Genomic DNA, 26,412 nt, shown 5'->3' with positions numbered 1-26,412 from the left:
ATTTTGGAGGGGATGTCTGTCTTGCCACAAAGTGGTAACTCCAGACCCCCGCACTGCTTGCAGGATAGAGTAACTAAATTTAGACTAAATGCATATATAAATATCACAAAAACAGATCTTGAGAGTACAGATGCAGCCACGAGTATCCGAACACTTGCCTTGGAAAATCTGGGGCAATCTCCCAGCTATGCTGCAACATTTCTGTGACAGTTCTGCAGACAGACTAATGGCCCATCGGATTAACACAACAGGGGTCCCTGGCAGTCTGAACTGCCAACAGTTCAAACTGAATGGGACTGCCAGGGACCCCCGCTGTGTTAATCCGATTCGCCATTAGTCTGTCTTCAGAAATGTCATAGAAATGTTGCAGCATTACTTTTGCTTCAGATTGCTATCTGCTTCAGGTATCAGATTGCTTCAGATTTTCGAAGGCAAATGTTCGGATACTCGTGGCTGCATCTGTATAGTGCAGTGATTCTCAAACAGGGCTCCGCGGAACCCTGGGGCTCCATGGAGCAGTCCTAGGGGTACCGACTGGCCGCCCGCACTCACTGCTCTCCCCCCTCTGCTCTCCTCCTCCCTCCCCTCTCCTAGGAGCGCACGTGCAGCCCTCGCTGACTCAAGCCTCCTGCTGCCTGAGGTATGGGATGGGAGAGGGACATGGCCTGTAGCTACGGGGGGAGGAAGGAGAGGGGAGAGAGGTTGATCCGTGGTGTCGGCAGAGAGGAGGAGAGCTGTTGGTTCTGAACTTTGCATGTGAACTACGGGGGGAGCGGGAGGTGTGTGTGTGTGACAGTGTGTGTGACAGTGTGTGTGACAGTGTGTGTGACAGTGTGTGTGACAGTGTGTGTGACAGTGTGTGTGACTGTGTGTGTGTGTTTGTGTGAGAGAGTTTGTGAGAGAGAGAGAGTGTGTGAGAGTGTGTGTGTGAGATAGAGAGTGTGTGAGACAGTGTGTGTGATACAGTGTGTGTGAGAGGGAGAAGTGTGTGTGTGAGAGAGAGAGAGAGCAAGAGGGGGGGGGGAAAGAGATTGATCGATCCGTGGGGGTGATGTGAGATGCAGGGGGGTGATGTGAGATGTAGGGGGGGTGATGTGAGATGCAGGGGGGGTGATGTTTAAACCAAAATCATTACAAAATATATACACATTGTTTATTCAAAAGTAAGAGTTAATTATTATTTATTACTCCTACTGCTTTACACGTCTATTTTGTGATTTACCCCTGTCGAACATGTGTCATCCAGATAGGGATTCCCGACATTTTGCGAAATACTTAAAGGGTTCTTCCAAACAAAAAAATGTTGGGAATCACTGGTATAGTGTGATAAATCACACAAAGATATTATTCACGAGTCTCCATTCCGTGTGTCCGTGTGTCCTGTGGTTTGGCATTCTTCCATCCTTCGTTAAAGTTGGATACTGGAATTGCTTCCCATGGGGGAAGAATTAGGAGGAGCACTGCTCAAAAAGATGATGGAGGCTGAATTGTAGAATAAAAATGTATTAGGTCATCAGCAACAGTGGGACAGTCACTAACGTGTTTCGCACAATACTGCGCTTTGACAAAGCCCCCATGGGAAGCACTTCCGGGATACATTTTTATCAGCTGACACATTGATACTGGTCACAAGAGGGTTAAAGATGCCCCAGAAGGAGGTTCATTTTGTTCTTAATGCAAGGGGTTTTAGGAAAATAACCATGCATTTGGGATATGAATTTCGAATTCAACAGAGGGAGGGGACTATGCCAACAAGACATGTTAATTCTCATATTTCCAACTTAAGAACCTCTGAGAAACATACACGTGGTGATACATAGACATTTCTGTTTGTTTTGACCATTATTTTTATGAAACTGTCAGCATGTATTATACTCCATATTTCTTGTAACATTCTTTTTCAGTAAACTAAGCACTGTACTACATTTGTAGCTTTGGGCTCTAATTGAATTTTGCAAGCTTTGTAGAGAGTAACTGCATTTTTGGTCACATTTTGATACAATAGATTTTTGTGTGCTGATTACATATTTTTCTTGGTAAACCAGGACCAAGGACCCATAGCAATAAGACTTTTTTTATTTGTTGGTTGCAGCGAATTACGATTACATTTGTGACAGATTGAGGAGAGATATTATTCATTTGAGGAACCTGCCTGGGAAAAAAGTGGGTCAGCTATTGTAGATAGCTGTGTGTATTAACCCTTATACAAGTCACATGTTCACAGGTGTGCCATTTGTGGCAAATGGTGGCATAGAGGTGGGATAACAATTTTTATTTTGTTTACATTAGAGCTTTTTAGTGGGGGTTTTTATGCCCTCGGGACAGACTGAATACTAAAAAGTTTGAGTCTTGCAAGGTAACACAGCTCAGTACAAAAGGACATTGCTCAGAGCTTTTTATTAAACCTAAACGCAGACAGTTTTGTGCCTTTCCCTTCTGTTGTTTTTCCTCCTCTTTCTTTTTATATTGCATAAGTTTAGTAAACATGACTGCTGTATCCACACCGTGGAAAAAATATAAGAGCACTGAAAACACTGCAATGTTTCTTTATCTCATTAATGCATAAAACTAAATACAGCTCAACCCCGTTATAGCGCGATCCGCTACAACACGGATCCGCAAATATCGCTGTCTGAGTGTGGATCCCGATTTAGAAAATCTCCAAGTTTTTTTTTTAACATACCTATTCAATGCTTTATTGCGAATGGACACACACAGAGACGGACACACACGGAGACGGAGATGGGCACACATACACACACCACCCCCTGCGATGACTGACCCAAGGAATGCAGGGGACTATAAATTCTGTTGTCATGGCATTTTTTGGGACTTCAGTTATGATGGACATAAAAAAAATCAGACCATCGCTTGCTTTGCAGATCCAAATACCTGACACGTATGACTCTTACCATACCAGCAACGTTTAGATTTAGAGACCTATGTGCCCAGTAACATAGGGTCATATTTTGCTATGTGGAAATATGTAAAGTTAAATTTATGAAGGTTTTTCACTTAGTTGATGGAACATAATTGCAATGTGGTAGTTTTTTTACTACCAGGAATTAAGCAGTTGCAAGGCATTTTGGTAGCCTTTTCTATTAATTGTGGTTTATTCCTGTTTTGTTGCATCACTGGTCTTGTTTCAGCATGTCGTGTATTTATGAGCTGTACATGTGACTTCTTCTATTGTCAGTCGTAGAGACTTAAACTTTATTCATTTTATGAGAGTGAGAAAGTAGAGCCCTTGATGTAAATTAACTCTCATTGTCTGTTTACTTAACTGGAAAACACTCGGCACACAAGTGCTAGTATCGGAGCCACATTATTTGCTTGTATAGTGAACCCCGTTCCCCCAATGACGCAAATGGAAGTCGAGGGGTTTCTCTTCCGTTGAGGTCATGTTCACCTTTCCATGAGAATTGAATGCTATGATGACAAAACAAGCATAATTGGCATGATGTTCTCAAGACCTCATAAGGGTCACTGGCGTGTCAGCCCCTGTCAGGTTCTAAGAACATCAAAGTGCAAGCAAGGCATTGTCAGGGGTTTCCAATTTGTGTTCCAAGGAATGTGGGAGGTTCCGGAGAAATTTGGATACTATATTTTTAATAAATATATTTAATACCCACCCGCCCCCCACCGCAATGGATGACCCATGGTGTCGGATCCCCAGCACCCTGCGATGCTGCTCCGGATAAGTCCTGCATGGGGGTGCCACTGCGATGCCGGGTTCAGGGACAGCTGGGAGAGTTATCCCAGCTCTGCCCCTCCGGTGGACACGGAACCCCTGATCGCAACGGCCATTTTTTTCCCTCCACGACCCCCATTAAATGCGGTGGCATGATGTGGACCCCAAACACTGCGTTATAACGGGGTTCAGGTGTGTATAGAAATGATGTACTACCAACAATTCAAGAAAACTTAAATAAATGTAAATATAAATAAAATAAGAAATGGACCATGGTTCAAGATCCAGGAGGTGGATTATTTCATATAATCCCAAGTGATCAGATAAAGTGGTTATACCTCCAATTCAAACAACATACAGTATGGAGGGATATGAGATAAAGGACACACATACAGGTAGTGTAGATAATTAAAGTTTTATGAAGAAAAAAGAGCACAGTTAACTTGCTAAGCTCCAGAGGGCATCACAAGCATCCGGCAACAGAGAGTCCAGCTGTTCCAGAACCAATGTATAGTATTTCCTAAACCTGGCCAAAGATGGAGACCTGGACACTTTTCTGCGTGGTTTTGAAAAAACCTGCAGGCAGCATAGTTTCCTCATGATCAGTGGGCCTAATGTATATTAGATACATGCCCAGATTGAATGAAAGAGCCCTGTACATTTTTTCTGAACTTCACGCACACCTTGACCAGGAGTATGAGACCATCAAAGCTGCATTGCTACACCATTTCAATATTACACCTGAAATCTATTGGAAGAAGTTCAGAGTCTTGCAGCAGAACCACTGGTTTTTCTGATCTGGTCAGGCATCTGACCACTATTTGCAAGCAGCGGGTTTGGGGGATGCAAATTGAAAGCTTTAAAGGGTTACTGGATCTCCTAATCCATGAGCAATTTTAAACCTTTTGCCCACCTAACATGAGAGAGCGGGGGAAGGATTGAAGTCCCAAATCAGCCACTGAGACTTGAAGATTCCTACATGGCTAACCGGACTCCAGCAGTTAACAAGGGGGTCCAAGGATGGAAGGGGAGTAAATCCATATCCTGGGTCTCCTAGCTATTGTTATTAGTTCCAGAAAGAAGTTTATCCATACTGTGATAGATTGTGCCACTAGATATCCTGAAGCAGTAAACCTCTCTTCCATAAGGGCTGACAAGGTCGCATATGCACATTTTGCTACAATAGAGTTTTGTGTGCTAATCACATATTTTTCTTAGTAAACGGGGACCAAGGACTCCTCATGATAAGGCTTTTCTATATGTTTGGTGGTGGCAAGAATTTAAGGTTATATTTGTCACGGATTGAGGGAAGATATTATTCTTTTGAGGGACCCTTCACAGGAGAAAAGTGGGTCAGCTAGATAGCTGTGTGTATTAACCCTTGTCATATACCAGCCACATGCTCACAGGTGTGCCGTTTATGACAGGCCCTCTCACAGTGACATGGTGGGCCGGAAGTTGGGTATAGTAGACCGTAGTGATGGGTGGATGTGTCAATGTTCTGCCTGCAAACTTTCAGACTACTGTAACTTTTCTATTTCTTCTCAAATCTGCGAAATTTTGATCAAACATTTTGTTATTATAAAAAAAAAGAACAACAATGTTTAATGTCACCTAAGAATATACTTTGTTGGTTTTTTTGCTGCAATATTGTTGGATTTCATTTAAAGTTTTTTGAAGAAAATGTTTTACGGTTTTGCATGAAAAAAATATAGAGGTGACGTTTTTCAAACACAGACAAATTCGTGAAGAGCCAAACTCGCAAAAAAAATGCAATTTTCACAGCAAATTTGAACTTTGGCTAAACAATCACCCATCTCTAGTAAACACTTGATTGAGAAGCACTTCCCTATCCAGAGGTGCTAATGAAAAGTACAATTCTTCTTTATTCTCTAAGAAACCAAAATAGATAAAAGTTTGCTTAAAATCTGATTTCATTTGTTTAAGGTATAAAATTATAGCATATTACTTTAAAAAAATGGTTTCTTTCCAAACTAACAGGGATTGCATCTTTAAGAAATATGTAAACACAATACAGTACAGGTATGTTAAAAAGAAATGCATCCTTGAAGATGGGTGTATATTGGTGATAAGAGAGCTACAGTATAGATTTATTGAGCCATAAAACTAATCCATCTGATTGACCTTCACATAAAGTCTGTGTGTCATATTCTTCTTTAAAGAACAGCTATAGAGACAGAAGCTATTATAAAATATCCCATATTAGGTAATGGTCACTGCGAAGCTTTAATATCTACCACAGATATCAAACCCCAACTTTACCATGTTGGCTTACTTACTTATCAATGGAGTATGTGACTATCCTATTGTAAGGTTTAAAATTAGTTACAGTACATTGCTCTTTTAACTCAAAGCACCAGCATAAAACAAATCAAAATATTTTTTGGCAGGAAACATTATCAATTTATTCATTCCACGCTATACCTAGAGTTGGTTTTACATCAAGAATGTCCCAAAAAGGGGTAGATAAAACTGATTTTTCAATATGATGGGGAGTTAGTTTCTGTTCAGAGGCTTCACTTGTGTATATTTAAAATCTATGTAGAAGTAAAACGTTAAACTCTGGGGCAATAACAAGTATTACACAATTATTTTGTTTAGAAAGTGGATATTGGGATTCCTGAATCATTTTCCAGTCTGATGTAGTAGCACAAAATGTAACAGTATCTGAGTATTTCGTTTGTGACTTGGCTTTACTCCTACACTATCTTATCAATATCATTCTGTTGTTTTTTTCATCTTATGGGGCTAGTCCAGGATGATCTCATTCCAGACCGTAGAATCTGCCTGAAGCTCCTGTTTAATATCTCTGGAACTAAAATGTCACTATTACAAAAGTCAGATTTAGGGATTTGTCAGCTACAGTATCTTCCCTATTTCTATTTGACAACCTTAAACAAAACAATGTCTAGGTTTATGCGATTTTCCAAATGCAGAATATCTCTTACCAAAGTTTCCAGCTAATGCTCTCTCAAAAATACGTAGGACAACTGCATTTCTGTGCCAAGTCTTTTCTATAATTTCATGCAAAAAAAAAATAGTAATAGATGAAAGTAAAGGAATATTTCTGGACTTTTGGCTGTCCTTTGGTTTTTTTTAATTTTTCTTGGAAGACATAGTCCAAGTAATCCAGATAGTTCATCTGGCAATGGTAGTGTACCGTATATTGATTTATATGTTGTGACATAGTCCCAGGATACTAGACAGATTTTTGTCCCATTTAGATCAGAAAGTACAGCCACAATATAAATGTCATCCATCCCACAGCGTTACAGTTACTGAGGCTGGTGCATGGGAAATCCAGACCAGAGTTCACAATGGTTCTAATTTCTCTCGCCTGCTCTCCTAATTGAGGAACAGGTACTTATGGTAGTTTGGTTTGCTGCCACAATCTCTCTCCTAGAGCCTGGAGGTTGGGGCTCCGCTGCTCCCTGCATCCAGTCAGGGGAAGATGCCCATTCAAGGTAAGAAAAACCCTTCTTCTAATGAATTCTGTAACCGATTGTAAATGTTCTGTATTTCGTATAGCTGGAAAGGGGATAAGCCGCCCAATCCTAGAGAGGACAATCCCTATCTAAGTAAGGGCTCCAATTGAGCAGGGTTTCTTTTTGGTGTATTTCTATGCAAGTGTTGCAGTGCCCTGCTGAGACGGAATCGAACAGGCAGACGCCCGAGTAACTCAAATGTATTTCAAAGTTTTGCAGTTACACTGCTTGGGACTAATCTTAGAGGTACAAGCCTGAGTACCTCAAATGTATTTATGTTAAAGTTGCAGTCCCCTGCTGGGACAGAATAGAGAAGGCAGAAGCCTGAATGTTACAATATTATGCTACGTGTTCTTTTTGTTTACCCTAAAAGACCTTGTCCTAAAGAGCCCGGACCGATGGCAGCACCATGTAAGGGAGCCATTTGTCACAATGTGTAACCCCTCCTTATTTTCCTAAACGAAGACATATACATGTGCGGGGGCTTGAGTCCTATCCCCCTGTATGTACATATACTAAGCAGCCAGCGAAGAGCCTGGCTGGGATCAGACAATTTGACAAGACATGGAGTGACAATTAGTGTAAAAATGTGCAAAAAGGTGCTAGTTAAACTTAAAGTGTCAATATTTGAATTAAATTGTCAATCGTGACTAATGTGTACATATAAAAACAATGAATGTACCACAAAAAGGAACAGTGCATTAATATTAGATAATACTGTATGTCCAATTCCACTTTAGGCCATATGCTGCCTAAAAAGTCTGGCTAGTTTTCTTAGGAAACCAGATTGTTGAAACTTGGGGAAAAAAGGACTTTTATGGCACTTGGACAGTTAATACATATACTGAATGCTCTGTGAAATGAAACCCATCCAGATACATGTCCTTTGTCTGCAGAGCTGATTTCCAAAGGACATTCATCTGCATGGGTTTGATTTCACTGAGTAATTAGTATATGTATTAACTTCCCAAGCGTCATAAAAGGCCTTTTCCCCCAAATATGACAAGACATGTGTAACGGCTGGACCCCCCTTGTCTGACCCACCCAATCTCACATTGGCCCGTGTGGTCTAACCGGTCCCCATTACAAGGTCGTGTGTGGTGGTGCACCTGCAAGTAACAGGACTCCTGAGTCTCCCGCTTGGTGTTATAGAGGATATCATCAGGACAGGTATCTGAGGTAGTGGTTACGAGTCCAAGTTACTTCATGTGCAGCGCCTCCACCTCATCAGGATCTATGCTTCCGCAGGGAGATGGTTCTGGTGAGGAACTCCTTCTCGGTGGTGACTGCCACTGCTGAGTAACTTCACACTCACACAGTGGGGGTTTCTTTGAACATGGCATTTTTATTGTAGACTGGGATGTAGCAGACTGCCCCATGCAGCTGCCGGCTCTAGCCGCACATCTCTCCGTGCTGTCCCTTTGCCAGGTACGCGCTCCCGTATTGAAGTGGGATTCCCTTTCTCCTAGGGAGATCACCACTGCGCCAGGTCCCTGGACACAGTGTGGCTTAGACAGACTTAATTGGTCACTCTGCTACCGCTAGTTACAGCACTAGGGTCACAAAAGTATTCCTCCAACCGCTTCACACAACTGCTGGCTAACACTTGCAACTACTTTGCCAACTAACACTAACTGACAGTGTTGTGCCCTTTATACCTCAGGGGGCAGGCGCATCTCTGATGTCACTATCCAGGGACTCAGAGCATACAGCCACTCCCCTCCTTACACAGGGCACCACACCAGGGTGTGAGGGAAAACCTCCATAACTACTGTTGGCAGGCCTGTACTTACCAGGACTTACTGCCAACAGAGAAGATGTACGCAGTCATTATTATGCATGGCTACATACTCCCCCTGGTTAATACCCACCGTCCCGGCTGGGACCTAAATTTGGTGTACCTTGCGCCAGGAAACACTGCAAAAGAACACACAAATAACATGGCAAACATCATCACATTGACATAATAATGCAAGCCCATCTCACTCACTGACCAGCAGGGAGCGTTAACGAAAAAGCAGACCACTCTAATTTGGCACTCATCTCACTCACTGACCAGCAGGGAGCGCTAACGAAAAAGCAGACCACTCTAATTTGGCACTCAATAGTAATGTCAAGGATCTGGCTTCTTCACCTCCCGCCCCGCGGCATCATGCACAGTCACGCTGTATTCCCGTGGTATCCCTCGCTCATTGCAATACACCACTTTGTGCATGTACACAATGCGTCCTATCTTCCCGACCCGCATAAGTTGAGCTACCCTCTGCTCGGCCTGAATTCCCCCTTTTTCTACGATATAGTGCTGGATGTCGTTTTTAAGCCATCTCTCCCTATTCTCCTCTATCTCTCTCATTAGAGGTTCCGGGACATACGGGTAATCAAGCCCATGCGACCTTCTATATTTTGCCGCAATAGCCCGTTCAGCTCGGCAAGTCCTGGTCAACTTACTTTCGCCAGCCGCCCCGGGCAGCACCCATGACAGGGGCTCATCGGTCTCTACCGGGTCATCCAACCCTGCGGAACCCTTTGGGATAATAAGGCCTGCCTGGATACGATCCCACCTTACCCTTAGGGCCCTAAGGTATGCCTCGTCATCAAAGTCCCCGGCCGCCCACCAGTGATCAACCACCCCCTCCCTTTCTAGGATAAATCGGGTGCGGTCGAACCAGGCTACATACCCTTCGTACAACGGGGCCCACCACCAGGTCTCCTTCCGTTCTTCGGAGCTAGGTTCTATAGACTCCTCTATCGACTCCTCATCAGGCCCACCCGAAGATACCCCGGACGTACCCTCAGATCGCTCAACAACTCCTTTGTACTGTGCGGTGTTTCTAACGGTAACGCTTAGCACACTAGGGCAATCACTGGATACCGACACTTGTCGGGACATCCTCCCTCCTCCCTCCGACCCATCATCCGAAGTTCCCCAGTCAAGGCTTCCAGTCCGATCCTCGGAAGGACCCCGTGACTCCCCGGACAACCCTAAGCTAGAACTGGACCCGAATGAAATAGTGACGGGGACAGGGGCTTTAGCTAGGACCTTGGGGCTAACCTTGGGTGTGGATGGGGTTTGGGGACGGGACAGAGCCGTAGGTATAGGCAGGGTTACGACCTGCTCCCCAGCAATACCTGTCTCGGCTTCGGCACAAAGTCTCTCTTTCTCACCGGCAGTTGGGCTCTTCACTCTCCGACTCGAGCGCCCATTCCGTCTGGCAGTAGGTGAACGACTTCCGCTGCTCGACCGCAGAGGTGCGATCATCTCCCACTCGATGCCGCTCTGGTCATCCGGAATCACCTCCACACACGCACGTGCTTCGACGCCATCTTGGGTTGGATCCCCAATCAGGATCTCTTCCTCCACGAGGACATCCGGCAACGCCCGTCTGCTGCGCGATCCAGTCTGGCTCTGGACTCGCTCTTCTTTATCCTCCACCCCCTGGGTCTGCGACAGGCACTGTGTCATCTTAGTACCTCGCAGGGTCGGGGTGGATCGACCTCCTTCCGATCCACTAGTCACCACGGCAGTGGGACTCCGGCGATCGGGTGGTCGCGGTACTGGAGACACTCTACTCCGCGTCTCTACACCACGGGGAATGGCATCTCTCCATGGCGTACCAATAGTATGACAGTCTCTCTTTATGACCATCTTACTCGACAGCCTAGCACACTCCTCGTCCGAGGATTCTAACTTGCAATTCGGCCGAGGCATCCCAGTAGGAGACCGGCGATGGGCTCCTCGGTGATCACCTCTCCGATGGCTGGGTTTCTCCGTCGGGAGCACCCAACCTGACTCCGACTCCGCGAGACCTGCACTCTCAGTCCATAGTGCTCCCGGCTGCTCGTCGATCGGCATCGGGACATTTCCTGCTACTCCCACCGCTTGTACCGGTACAAAAGTGGTCATGGGCCACATGTACTGCAGTCCACAGTGGGGGCATCGGGCTTCGCTGCCCACTGCTCCGCCCGGCAGTCTGCACTGCAGGCAAAGACACGCCACAGTCTCCACACCCTCTACACGGATGATCAGGAAGCCTCCTGGAGCCGAGTAAGGATGAGTAGAGATCAACGGACCCTGGTCCACTTTATCAGCAACTGCAGCCATATTCACCAGCGGAGGCACTCGTTTCAGAGGTCTGTACTGGTCAATGGCTCTTCGCAACTGAAGGGCAGGGGCGGGTTTGTCAACCCCTCCTCCTTCTTTCTCCATCGATATCCGGTGGAACTGCAAACCACTCCCCCTGGTTGAAACTAGGGGGATGTCTCGTAGACTTGTAGGCTGACCCAGCACAGGTGCAGAGTGAGTCATAGTCCATGAGGGCGCGGCTCCAGCTTTCGCGCCAAACTCCCCATCGGGGTGGAGTTTTCTCGTGGCACCAATCCTGACCAACAATTAGCAAACTGCAAAGTTGCAAGACTTTCTGCAGCATGCCCACGCGGTGTCCCGGGAACGCGGGAACTGCCATCTTGGTAAGTATTGTCCTTTTTCCCATTGAAGGCAGCGTCTGGCTGTTTGTTAATTGGGGTATAACAAAGTCCATTTCGTTCCTCCCATCGGATAACACTGTCATGCTCATGATTCTCAGGGGTATCATCCCGAGAACAAAAACATGATAAACACGGCTCAGCCACGGCTTTCACGCCATTCCACAACAAACTCACAAAAGTCTCTTCTGTAGCTTGTTCTTTGTCCACGCACAGTTCATATGCGTGTTCTTCCTCTGACCGCAATCCTGGACCTTCTACTCTATGCAGATCCTCCATTCTTACGGTTCTCTCTCCCCGCCATCCTGGACCTTCTACTCTGTGCAGATCCTCCATTCTGACGGTTCTCTCTCCCTGCCATCCTGGACCTTGAACACCGATTTCCTGTACGTGGAGCTCCGCTCTGCGGGGCAGCTACCACATCCGTACAATAAACATGCCTTGTGCACCACCTTGTGTACCTAATGTAGATCTGACTCGTGTTTGCACTACCTCAGGCTAGGCTCACTCTTTCTGTGTCTACTGTAACACGTTCCTCCAGTCTGTGCTCCTTGGTAAGTGGTCTGGAATGGAGACTAGAGTACTCTGGCTCTTCCATGCAGTACTTTGGGCGTCGACCTACTTTTGGCTAGCCTAGTGCGGACCCTTCCAGAATTCCTGCCCTAAGTTACCAGTTTACCCCTTCAGGCGTCCCCCGCTAGCGCTACCTCAAGGCGACTAGAACAGCAATAGCCCCCTGCTCCAGACTCACTAACCCCTAACGGATCCCAAGGCGTCTTTGCGGCATGCAGCTCCAGCATCTCCCTGACTACCCCTGGCTCCGTCCCACGCAGCACAAAGTGGCAGCAGACACTCTCTCTGTTTCCTAGCGTGTGCCTAGCAAAAGCCTGTCCTGTTAACAGGTCTCTCAGCAGCGCCTCCAATTGTAACGGCTGGACCCCCCTTGTCTGACCCACCCAATCTCACATTGGCCCGTGTGGTCTAACCGGTCCCTATTACAAGGTCGTGTGTGGTGGTGCACCTGCAAGTAACAGGACTCCTGAGTCTCCCGCTTGGTGTTATAGAGGATATCATCAGGACAGGTATCTGAGGTAGTGGTTACGAGTCCAACTTACTTCATGTGCAGCGCCTCCACCTCATCAGGATCTATGCTTCCGCAGGGAGATGGTCCTGGTGAGGAACTCCTTCTCGGTGGTGACTGCCACTGCTGAGTAACTTCACACTCACACAGTGGGGGTTTCTTTGAACATGGCATCTTTATTGTAGACTGGGATGTAGCAGACTGCCCCATGCAGCTACCGGCTCTAGCCGCACATCTCTCCGTGCTGTCCCTTTGCCAGGTACGCCCTCCCGTATTGAAGTGGGATTCCCTTTCTCCTGGGGAGATCACCACTGCGCCAGGTCCCTGGACACAGTGTGGCTTAGACAGACTTAATTGGTCACTCTGCTACCGCTAGTTACAGCACTAGGGTCACAAAAGTATTCCTCCAACCGCTTCACACAACTGCTGGCTAACACTTGCAACTACTTTGCCAACTAACACTAACTGACAGTGTTGTGCCCTTTATACCTCAGGGGGCAGGCGCATCTCTGATGTCACTATCCAGGGACTCAGAGCATACAGCCACTCCCCTCCTTACACAGGGCACCACACCAAGGTGTGAGGGAAAACCTCCATAACTACTGTTGGCAGGCCTGTACTTACCAGGACTTACTGCCAACAGAGAAGATGTACGCAGTCATTATTATGCATGGCTACATATGTATATAGCCAGTGTTCGACAAACCTATACATTTGCTCGCCCCGGGCGAGTGGATTTAACCCCCGGGCGAGTAAATATTGGCCCAAGCAGCACACGTTTGGTACTAGGTGGCGAGTAGATTTTTTTGTGTGGCGAGTAGATTTTTTGGTGATTTGTCAACCACTGTATATAGCAATGGTTTGTATTTATATATCAACACAATGATCTCTTTGCGATCCACAATTGTGAAGACCCTATATAAAATACATTACAGGTTATCACAATAATTCAAACAATGAGTATATCGCTACTCTACTGTCTCTTTATTAGTCCCAGTTGCCCCGTATTTATCAAAGAGCCTGTGTAGGTGCCGGCACAGCATTGGAGATAATTTATAATACTGATGGGTGTGTGGTTGCAGGCATGTTTCGTTCTAAGGACTTAGAGTGACAGGCATGTACTGACAATGATACTGCAGTGTTATACATGTAATACTCTTGTGAGTTACTCATGGATCCCAGAACACTTTGGGCTGCAAATTTATGTTGAACATTTGCTGTTCTCACTATAGCCGCTCCGATCCTGGTGATGTCTCCTCTCCTGTACCTACTGTATATTATAAAGTTATCCCTGGAGGGGGGGAGGTTACACGCTCCCCCTGCTGAAAATGTTGATGTTATCAACTTGGCATGAACATTTTTTAAACTACAGAACTCAATACAGCATTTCTAAAAAAAAACACCTGATTCCTCTCTAGGTACATAGCAGTACAGGCACAGTTGATGTAATGCCACTACAATTCCCACATAATTAGGCATTTATGCATCTCAAGGCACTACATTTCCCAAGTTCATCTAGGTCAAGCATCATGGGGATCACCCACTTGGCTACACTAACCAGTGGGACTTCAGTTGACACTCTGGGGTGTCATATGTCAATCTCATGGATTGGTTAGGCCTTATCTAGGGTGGCGCTGAGCAAGCGGGCGTGCTCACGCTGGCCGCAATAAAACACATTGCGGCAATGTGTGTGGCCAGCGTGAGCAAGCGCCTGCTCGGCGCTTAGATGCTTGCAGAGCAAGCAAATTTGAATTTGAATTTGCCACCTGCAAGCACGTCACGTGAGCGGTTCGCCCAATGAGGGCGAACCAGCTCCGTGACGTCGTGGCTGCATCCCCAGGGGAGTGCACACCTCGCCGGCCACAAATCGCTAGGCCGAGCAGGGTGCAGCGCACGAGCACAAGCTCGCACGCTCCCTGCTTGGCCACAGCCTAAGTTTCTCTTTTAGGGCATGTAGTGTAACTCTGTGGATCTACTAGCACTTGTCTAGGCTTGTCTCCCTTAAGGCCTTGACTCTAGGGATGCTGCATGGTCTGTCCTATCTTCATTTTGGTATTGTTAACAACCATCTGGGTTTTAGTAGGTCTCAATTTTGCCTTCACACCCCAGAGAAGGGGATAAACTCCTCGGGCGGGGTCCAGTTTGTTGCTGGCAGCCCTTGCTAATTCCTGCAACCAATCCTGATGCATTGATGGGGCATTGTGGGGGATCAGTATCGCTGGAGACCATGATATTGGACAAGAGGCCTAATATTCTTTCCCCTCCACACCTATCTCCCTCTTCAGATTCATCAATTTATAACCTTGCTAAGGCAATGGGTGGAGTCCAAGATAGGCCCTGACTCCTAGCTAGTCTGTCACTCCTTCTTGAGTTCGCTGCTCGGGACATTTTACAAGCAGGCCTATTGGCAGTAGATGGTTCTTATGGGTGGTTTTGAATTACTCTGTCCGTTTCTCAGGTTTGACTCTATACACTGGCAATACCTTTAGTTTCTCCAGTATTACACAGGGTTCTTATGCTTTCTCGGTATGCCCAAGCGTACCCGTCTTTGTTTTCTTTGTTTGTAGCCAGCTGTGTTATTAGCACGTTTATAAGCGCTTACAATTGTTTATTTAAGTCTTTGTACATAATGAATGTACATAGTGGGGGATGTACCATCAGCTGCAACACCGAAGCACAGTGACTTTCAAAATCACGTACCTGGTCAGAATGAATTCTGGCTGGTAGTCCATAGTGTAAAAAGTACTTTTCCCATAATACTTTGGCAACTGTAGTGGCATTCTGGGCCTGCCTCTATCAATTCCTGCAAGTGTCGCCTCATGTCTTTCACATCAGCTGCGGCTAATCTCAACGACCTTTCTCTAAAGGGATAGGTATCATGGAAGCATATCTTGTACTCCACTCTCTGGACATATCCCACAACCCATTAATGGGTGGAGAACACTTCAGGCCTTCGGGGCATTTTTTCCCTCAACCGCCGCTTCCATGCCTCTGAAGTCAAACATATCTGGGGTCAGTTTACCCAGGCCAGTTTTCTTCTGCTAGACGTGACCCATTACTTTGGCACTGTACAGGTTGGCCACTACAGTGCCTCTTTTCACCAGTACATAATTTGACTAGTTTGCTGAAAATATTGGCATTCGTAACAATTATGGCCCCAGTCTCATCCATAGTTCAGACTTCTAGACATATTAATGCAACCACCATCAGCGGTACCAACACTCCTGTGACCTTCTCTAAGAATTCCAATTCCACTATTGCATATCCCAGGTAGCGGATGTCATCATTACTGAGGCCCCACATGACAAGACCCTTCCATTCGTGCTTCCACTCATGCTCAAGGCCCAAGAAGTTATTTTGGTAGATGGGACCATTGTGGTTCTTTTGCAGGCATAGTCTTTGCAGAGTCTTTCTGCACATGGGGCCCAGAATGCTATTTCACTGAGTCCCATTGTCATTTCCCTGGTTAAATCGGGACAGAATTAACACTTTATCAACCTGTGGTAGGTTGTCCTGCAGTGTTTCACATAATGTCCCTCTTCACCACACCGTTAGCAGACGTCAGAGCCACGTCATTTTGATTGGGGATTCTCTGTGTCTTCCTTCCCCACCTCGGGGTTGCTTCCCATCAAACTGGTTATTGTCAATCATCCTCTTCATCCTCTTTTGATACTTCCTCCATCTGCATAGCAGACATGGGCTTCAGCACACTGTTGCAGAGTTCTCCCACTCTGTCAGGCCCAAGACGCTCCTCACTACCTCATTCGGGCTTGTAGTAGGCCCTCTTCAACCAGCCATACCTTGCTGCTAGCCAGTATGCTCTTGGTGAGTCTTGCACCGAATGGCCGCATGGTTATCTGTTCTCTTATCTCCCTTAGAAGCTCTAGAAATTTAGGGGTGTCTCTTTCCGCTCTCGGAGTCAAAGGTATAGTGTCATTACAGTATGTCTCCTGTGAGGACACCCCGTATTATTTGTTCCACTCGGATGTGGTCAACCCTATCAGCTAAGACCCCCTTTCTTCCTCAGACCCTCTGGAGAGTTACTTACTGTATAACCTGCATAGAAATTCCAATAATTTCTACCCCTTTTGTTGATAAATCCCGCTTATCTGGAAGTAGAAATAGTCTCTGCTTTCAATAGTTCAAAAAGTGTTTTCTAGGGCAGGGATAATTGCTTCTTTCCCTTCTCTCAATGCTCTTACTATAGACAACGCTGGCCCTTTGAGGATTTCTGCGATACGAACTTTCTTATCCTGGTGCGATCCGTCCCACTCATGTACCATCTGTGACCTGCTCTATCCAGTTCTCAAAATTATCCTCATCTAAGGAAGTTTGCCATTGTCTATAGTAACTATCGCCCTTTCAGGACTGCATAGATTTCTCCACTAGTTTCCCCAAGGCAGTGATGTAGGGGAATTGTCCGTAGAGGAGGCTGGGGAGCAGGGCAACTAATTTCAAAAGTCCTCTATAGAGGTCACCTATTTAACTAAGAATTCTCTGAACTTATCTAGGATAGTGGAGCTAACTGGTTTGCTTGGGACAGCGGAGGGCATATGGCATGTAGTAATGTCCCATCATTTGTTTTCCCCAGTGCCTGCTACACTGCTAGGCAACCGTGGAGGATCAATTTTTTCATCACACATACACAGTACAAAAGCATCTTTGGTATCATAATGTAAAACTTTCACCTTAATTTCAAACCTTCCCCATTGCAACTTCAAGCAACCCATTAATATCTGTATCATCGACTGTGTCAGTGACCGTTATTATAACAGCTTTATTACAATCTTGAGCACACCAATCATTCAAATTGGCCACACTCATGGTGAGTGAATATCTGATATGCACAGAAAGGGGGCACTATGGGGTGGATTTTTCTGGCAAGGGAAGATCATTCCAGAACAGGCTAGTGCCAATTTAGTAAAACTTTCAGTTTGTCTGACCTAACTATAGTTTGAGGGAGGGTTTGTGTGTCATTCACACCAACTAAATCTCAGCAGAGACTCCAATATAACCCCTCCTTATTTCCCTAGACTGATTAAGACATATACTAGGGTGGGGGTCTGAGTCCTACTCCCGGTATATACTAAGTAGCTGGCAGAGAGCCTTTCTGGGGTCAGAAAACACAGTGTTCGCTTTGAGATCCTCAATTGTGTAGACCCTATATACCACGTATTACAGGTTATCATAATAATTTAAACAATCTGTGTATCACTAGATACTGTCCCTGTGTCTCTTGCTTAGTCCCTTTGGTCCACCAGTATTTATCAAAGGAGCCAATGTAGGTGCTGGAACAGCATTGTAGCTCGTTTATAATTCTGATGGGTGTACGGTTGCAGGCCTGTTTTGTCGCAAAGACTATGGGTAAAGTGTGTACTGACAATGATACTGCAATGTTATATGTATGATCCCCTCGTGGGTTACTCACGGAACCCTGAACATGGTGCTGTTCTCTTTTTTGCTGCTCTGATACTTGTGGTCTATGATGACTCTGCTCCAGTGCTGATCTTTCTCTCCTTTGCTTCTTGGGACAGGTACTTGCTATGACCCCAGTCGTTATAGCTCTTCCCTTCTCATGCTCCACTTGAGACACTAAGGCCTCGGACATGGTGCCACAGACCGTGTGGAGGCATCCACACGCTGAGCAAACAGACTGCCTTAAGGCAGTGTTTGCGTCCATGCAGCGTGCGGGCACGTCTGTGCGTAAGCAGGAGGGGGCGTGCGTTGCCTGAGAAATCAGTTAAACTGATTTCTCAGTGCGACAGACAGGTCACGTGTGTGTTACCTCTATAACTGTTAATATATTTTAAATCTCATGCCAGCAAATCTTTATTTACCCTTGGTCCTTACATATGTTAAGCCAGTGCAATACCTGGCAGCTAAGTAGAAAACAATATTTTGTAAAGAATTTAAAATTCTTATTGGCTTCCTTAAACACACGTAACATTGCTTAAAGAAAATATTTAGCTGCTTTTTGTTACTTTGTAAATAAAGCACAAAAATATGTATTTTCTTTGGAATCTCTGAGTAGTCTGAATAGCTGAGTGTTTCTCAACTCCAACATTTGCGCTGCCCATATAGAAGAATGAAATATTGGGGTAAGTTCTTGTTGCATACAAACATCACATAAAAGGGAGTAGCTAGAGAAAATCAAACCCCTCCAATGTATCAGCTTATAATGTTTACAAACTAACAGTAATCTTATATCTTACCCCTTCACAAAATGTTTCATTTTGAAATACCTAACACTACATCACACTTTCCCACACTTGCACAGAACAGCTAAAATAACTGAGTGTATATGAGACAAAGGAGCATATACAGGTAGTAAGTATCCTTCCCTACAAACCATGGTTGGTTGCCTACCGGGGCTACCCACAGCTAGGCTATTTGGGATATCTAGGTTACGGATAAGTTATCCATATGTATGCTTTTGAAGTTAAACTTTTTTGGGCACACCTACCACATGAGGAAAATTGGCTGGCAGTGAATGGGGTTGACGGAGACAGAAGTCAGTGGCGACGAAAGTGACGTCACTGCTGGCAGAAGAGGGCGTCAATGTTGCCAGCTTCCACCAGGAGGAATCAACCGAAGAGAAGAGGAAGGCAACGCTGGACACAGACACAAACATACACGACACCCCCCGAGTGATGCGCCGAATACCCCCCCCACCACCACCTGTGATGCGCTGAGCCCCTCCAGTGATGCGCCGAATCACAACTAGCTGTAACCTTTGTACTTTGCTCTAATTGTTATGGATAAAAAAGCCTTTTGCCCTAAGCTAGAAGTATGCTAGGCTAGAGTCAGAAGAGGACCTCAATATCCTTCCATTCTGAGGATCTGTACCCAAAGAAAGAGGACTGAGATTTCTGCAGGTTCCAGAGCAGCGGCCACAGGACCAAGCCAAAAGCGCACCCAGGGACTTTTGGGTCTTTGTAAGTTACAAGATAATAACAAACTTTTGGTTAGTTGATTAGTTAGTTAGGGAATTGGGTGGTTATCCCAGTGAAGATTAGACCTTACAAAGCCTGGGACCCCAAACGCAAGCGTAATCCTTTATTTTCCTTTTGGCTACAAACTGCAGCTACTCAACTACGAGTTGCGAATTGCGGCAAAGGGCTCACTTTACAGTAAGTAAGTGCTGTGTACAAATACCTTAAGGTCTCAAGCCTTTTGCTAGACCAAAGGACTGAAGAATTTTTGTGGTCACTACAGTAGGTTTAATCTTTAATTTTTTATATTCAGTGATCAGTTCAGGGTATTAGTTGACACTGGTTCCACGTTTAAAAAAACGTGACCTTGAAAGATCAGTTATTTTTGTAAAACTGATACTCAGAGCATTGAATACTGAAAGAAGCAGTTTTGCTAATTGTTACTTAACAAAGATAGGCTAATTTCCTAGCTATAAAGTCTGCATAATTTACAGTTGCAGTTGCAGTTTTTACGGTTTAGTCTATACTGATGTGGGTTAAAGTGAATCTTTATGATACATTGAAATGTGTGAAAATATTTAAATCTGAAATTATTTGAATGTGACTTTATTGCTCATAACATATTTTGCAACAAATTCCAGCACTAGTAGACAGAATCCAGTTAAATAAATCTGTTTTCTTTTTACTCAACGCTGGTTTGGTTTATTAAAGTCTCTGCAGTGAATATTGTCTCTGGTAATTTTGTATGTAAGTATTTCTCTCTCTACAGCACTGTTGGTACCCTAAGACAGCGGTGCGCAAAGTGGGGGGCGCGACCCCCCAGGGGGGGCACGAGATTACCAGCAGGGGTAATATGAAAAGCCTAGTGTAACAGACAATAGCCATATATAATCGTTACAAGTGTATTGGATTATCCCTAAACTACCAACTCTTGTTATACCATGATGAGAGGGACCTATATACTGTACTAGTACCTAAATATTGCTGAATAAAATTCTACTTAAAAGAAATTATATATACATATACAGCTCAACCCCGTTCTAGCGCGAACTGCTTATAACGTGGTTTCAGCGTGGCTCCAGTTTAAAAAAAAGTTTAAAAACAAAAAACAAAATGACCGCCATGATCAGGGGTTCCGCGAGGACTTACCCGCATCTGCAGCTCTGTCCCTGCTTCATTCATTTTATGGGGGGGGGGGGCAAACGTTAATAACAAATCAGGAGACTCTGTCAGGCAGCAAGCATGCTGGGAGATGTAGTAATTGGGTGTCGAAAGCCATAGGGGACAGGACACGAGCCCTATTTAAACAAAACACACAAACTCACCCGAAGCTGATGAAGCAGGGAGAGAGCGACAGATGCGGGTAAGTCCTCGCGGAACCCCTGATCACAGTGGCCATTTTGTTTTTAAAATATATATTTTTTTTAACGTGATCCCGATTATAACACGGTCTAATTATGTGGACCCCGAGTACAACATTATAACGGGGTTCATATATATATATTGTGATACCATCACTGTCCTCTAGGTGCTGGAATAGGGTAGCTATGGGACTTTCCAACGCAGAGAGAGTTAATCTCCCTAGAGAAGCCAGCAGCTGCTAACTAATTGAGCAGGCTGAACTGCTGATTGAACAAGAAAGTGTTTTAAGGTAGACACAGAGAGCTGCCATAGAGAGAGACTGCTGTTCCCTAAAAAGGGGGGCAGAGAAGAGTTCTCCCCAGTTGTGGAAGCTGGCACAGCTCCCTAGGCCCGCTGGACGGTGGTCACAGAGCCTTTTGGAACTGTCTGGGTTATTAATCTCAGGAAGAGGTAAAATGGACACGAGACTGTGCTGAAGCGGGGATGTCCTTAACATTGGACTTACAGAGGAGAGATTTTCTGAGCTCTCGTGGGGCTGAGCTCCCCTATGAAGGAAGGATTTGAGGCCGCGCTGAAGTGGGGACTTCTGCTCCAAACCCTGGAGTAACAGATAAGCGAAACCCTTTATTGCCGTATTCAGATACTTTATATGTTCAGCTATAATAGTACCTGTTTGGGGTGGTAACCATCTTAGCTGTCCATCCAGGTAGTAAGGGTTGAAGCTGAATGTGTAGTTAGTCTCCTAAGAGGAGTAGGAGTTTATTTTATGTTTTCGTTTTGACTTAAATGGACGGTTGGCCCGTTAGTGTATTATTTATCCCTGCAAATAAACCCCATAGAGAAACTATGTTTCCTGCCTTAATCTGGAACTAAAAGATGCTACAACATGGTGTGGGCATAATACTATAGTGCCGACGATTATTCTAAAACAAACCTGGGGCAATCTCCAAAAAGACCCAGGTACATGCTGGGTACATGCTGCAACATTTCACACATTTCTGTAGACAGACTAATGGCCCATCGGATTAACAGCAGGGGTCCCTGGCAGTCCCATTAAATTGAATGGGACTGCCAGGAACCCCTTCTGTGTTAATCCGATGGGCCATTAGCCTCTGCAGAAATGTCACTGAAATGTACCCAGCATGTACCCAGCATGTACCTGGCTAGTTTAAGGCAAGTTTGAGAATATTCGTTGGCTCGTCTGTATATACAGTTGTGTGAAAAAGAAAGTACACCCTCTTTGAATTGTATGGTTTTACATATCAGGACATAATAACAATCATCTGTTCCTTAGCAGGTCTTAAAATTAGGTAAATACAACCTCAGATGAACAACAACACATGACATATTACATATTACAACATGTCATGATTTATTTAACAAAAATAAAGCCAAAATGGAGAAGCCATGTGTGAAAAACAAAGTACACCTACATTCACTAGCTTGTAGAACCACCATTAGCAGCAATAACTTTAAGTAATCGTTTTCTGTATGACTTTATCAGTCTCTCACATCGTTGTGGAGGAATTTTGGCCCACTCTTCTTTACAACATTGCTTCAGTTCATTAAAGTTTGTGGGCATTTGTTTTTGCACAGCTCTCTTAAGGTCCAGCCACAGCATTTCAATCAGGTTGAGGTCTGGACTTTGACTGGGCCATTGCAACACCTTGATTCCTTTCTTTTTCAGCCATTCTGTTGTAGATTTGCTGGTGTGCTTGGGATCATTATCCTGTTGCATGACCCAATTTCGGTCAAGCTTTATCTGTCAGACAGATGGCCTCACATTTGACTCTAGAATACTTTGGTATACAGAGGAGTTCATGGTCAACTTAATGCCTGCAAGGTTCCCAGGTCCTGTGGCTGCAAAACAAGCCCAAATCATCAACCCTTCGCCACCTTGTTGACAGTTGTATGAGGTGTTTGTGCTGATATGCTGTGTTTGGTTTTCACCAAACGTGGCGCTCTGTATTATGGCCAAACATCTCCACTTTGGTCTCGTCTGTCCAAAGGACATTGTTCCAGAAGTCTTGTGGTTTGTTCAGATGCAACTTTGCAAACCTAAGCCGTGCTGCCATCTTTTTTTTAGAGAGAAGAGGCTTTCTCCTAGCAACCCTTCCAAACAAACCATACTTGTTCAGTCTTTTTCTAATTGTACCGTCACAAACTTTAACATTTAACATGCTAACTGAGGCCTGTAGAGTCTAATAAACTTTTGGAAAGGTATCTATACCCCCACTGTACCAAGCACTTATCGCCTAAGAGCAACCAAAAGCAACCTCTTTATAGTCTTAAGGTTCTTGTTGTTTCTTGCTGTTAATGATCACCCCACTAGCTATTGTCCTGTGTCCCGCAAATCATCTTCCTGTCTAAAGCCAATCCAGACTTCAGATATTAGCCATTGCAAACATGGATATACATGAAAATGAGCTGTGTTGCAGGGTACATGCAACTGCACACGTGGGTTTCTTGACAAGGCTGTTTTATTTAGCCTTAAAAGATATACAGCACACAAAACAAAAATAGCTTTTCATCAGCAAAAACGAAAATGGCTTTTTCTTCAGCAAACCAAACAAAACAGTTTCTCTTTAGCATACAGTTTATATATAAGGCAGCTACCCTTTTTCTATGCAGGGGACAGACAGTTCACAATACAACTGCTTTGCTACTCAGACCTTGTTTTAAGGAATCTCTTTACTTCTTACTCCTCTCTCATCAACAGCCAGGCTCCATGTGTCTACAGCCTGGGTTTTAACACACCTTGATTAGGCAGCTGGGATCCAACTAATTGTCCTGAGGTTCCCAGCTGAAGTTAATCTAGTCAGTGCTGCACTGCAGACTAGACATAGGTTTTCCAGGCATATAACTGGTGGCTTTTATTTACCCTGTCACAAGCGGTCACTTTAAATATCATTGCTCTACAAAAGGGTGATAAAATATAGCATGCTTCAGCTCTCATTGATTTGAATTGGAGTTAAGGCCTCCTAAAGTTTTACAACAGGTTGTAGATCAGGGCCTCTATACAGTATATTCTACTGCTAAAATGTTCTACAAATAGACATGTTAAAAAATGCCTGCTTTGGCTTAGCAAATCAATCCAAATGTGCTTACATGTTCTGTGTGAATGTATTTGATGATATGATTTATTTCTTTATCAGGACCATCATGCAGACAGCAGTGGCTGAGGTTGTACAGGATGTAACAAGAGACAGGGGGTGCCCAACGCTGCATCCAATTGACAAAACACATAGAGTAAAATACTTCAATAATAATAAAATACTTGGTTATTTAGTTAACCCTTTGGCCAAAGGCGTCATAAGCCTGCATACCAACGTCAAGGTATAACCAAGATAATGCAGGTCCTACACTACACTGTGAACCCTTCCCCTTACCTCTGTGAGAGGGGAACCATAATGGGTCTTGTTCCTGCAGCAAGTGAAATGACCTTCCAACTTAAAGGGTGAAGGGGGAGGAGTCAGCTTGCTGGGAATCTGTTTTAACCGTTGTACAGGATGTGCCTGAGGCTGCAGAGCCCCTGGAAGAGGAGACCGTGACCCTCTTCCTTATGAAGGTCATGGAGGCATTGAGATCCCAGGCACTAATCCAGATTTCCAAACTGCACCTCCTGCTGCACCTGATGCTGCTCCAACCGCACCACCAGCTGGCTGTGAAGCTACTCCTGCTGCACTGAGGTGCCACACCTCTACAGAACCTCCGTCTGAGGTCAGCCATATGTCCCATCTGATGGAAATGCAGCGCTGTGGATTCTGTAATCTCACGGCCCAGTTTGGACCCTCTGAGATCATAACACGGCACATTGAGATCAGCTCCTGCTACCGGGAGCAAGCAGCACACTGCCACCACCTCATCACCACCCACACCATACACCAGCACAGCAATGCTATGATTAATAGCAGGGCCCAGGTAGCCTCTTTGATAAATGGCCTCACATGGGCTATACAGCAGGGCCTGGAAAGGTCTTGACCCTCCATGCTCACCATACCCGGTGTGATTAATTGATGAAACTCCACCTCCTCCTCCATATAATCAGTTGCCCACACCATTTACACCTCGAGTGCAGAAATTGAAGCATGACAGACCTCCTATCAGCGGGTCAACTGAGCAAGGCAGTGCACCTACCAAGAAGAGGCATTGAACGTTATTTTCAGTTTCTGTTGTAATATTTAGATTTTTTATATATTTTCTTTTCACACACAGTGAATTAACTGTGTGTGAGTAAATTTTAATTTGCTAACTTCTCTCTTGGAAAAGTATTGTTCTAATATTTAGAATTATTATAGTACACCCATACAGTACACATCATCATTTATATATATATTATTTTTTATTGAAAAATTGTTCCACTTAAGGGGGCACCGCAATACTTTACAGTCCATTTAAGAACAAACTAAAATGATATACAATAAAAAATTTTAGACCGGTTAAGCCAGAAGTAAGAAATAAGTCTTACAACATGCATGAAACAGTGGTAAAGTTGATATACACCTGAGTTCTGACGGTAGCGAGTTCCAGACCCATGTGAAGTTCCACAAGAGAAGGCACGCATACAGCCCACCCACTGTAGGGTGCAGTTCCCTAGGCACAGAGAGGCGATCCCCCACTGAGGACCTGAGATCATAGCCAGTATCCCTCTGAGGCATCCAAAGAGACTACAGATATGCAGGCCCTTGGCCCTGCAAGGTTAAAAGGCCATAATCGCAAATTTGAACCAAACACAGAAAATTACTGGAAGCCAGTACAGATCATGCAGGATAGGAGTAATATGCTCAAAGTGAGATAAACATCTCAGCATCTGAGCTGCAGCATTCTGCACAAGCTGGAGCTTCCGCATCAGGCACGCTGGTAGTCTTGCATACAAGGTAGGCCAACTATATCAACCCAAAGGCATAGACCAGTGACTCTAGGTTCATAGATGACAGGAGTGGACACAAACTCAGAAGCAGCCTAAGATAGAAAAAGCCAGTCTTAAAAACTGAGGCCACTTAGTCTTGTGCATGTTGGTAAAAGAGGATGCAGAGGTTACAAATCTAGGACACAGGCAGTGGCTGTACACCATTGATTAGGGGCAGCTCGCAAAACCCCTGTCCTATATTCAGGAGTCTTTCCGAACCTATAACACGAGGCGTCTCACGTGCATTGACAGAGTTCCATGCTAACCGCACATAACTGACAAACAACAATGTAACGACTCCCTGCCCATGCATACATTTAGCTTTACCTTAATTAGACTCTGTGACGGTGAAGGGGTACCCAGGCCATGAAATAAAGGCATTCTGCTCGACTGGGTTCCCCTGAGTCAGATAAAGTGACTATAGAGTGTCAGTTCTGCCGCCCAGAGGA

This window comes from Ascaphus truei, chromosome 2 (genome assembly GCF_040206685.1).
Source record: "Ascaphus truei isolate aAscTru1 chromosome 2, aAscTru1.hap1, whole genome shotgun sequence".
NCBI classification, from domain to species: Eukaryota; Metazoa; Chordata; class Amphibia; order Anura; family Ascaphidae; genus Ascaphus; species Ascaphus truei.
The sequence above is the reverse complement of the archived record's forward strand: the minus strand, read 5'-3'. Positions refer to the sequence as shown.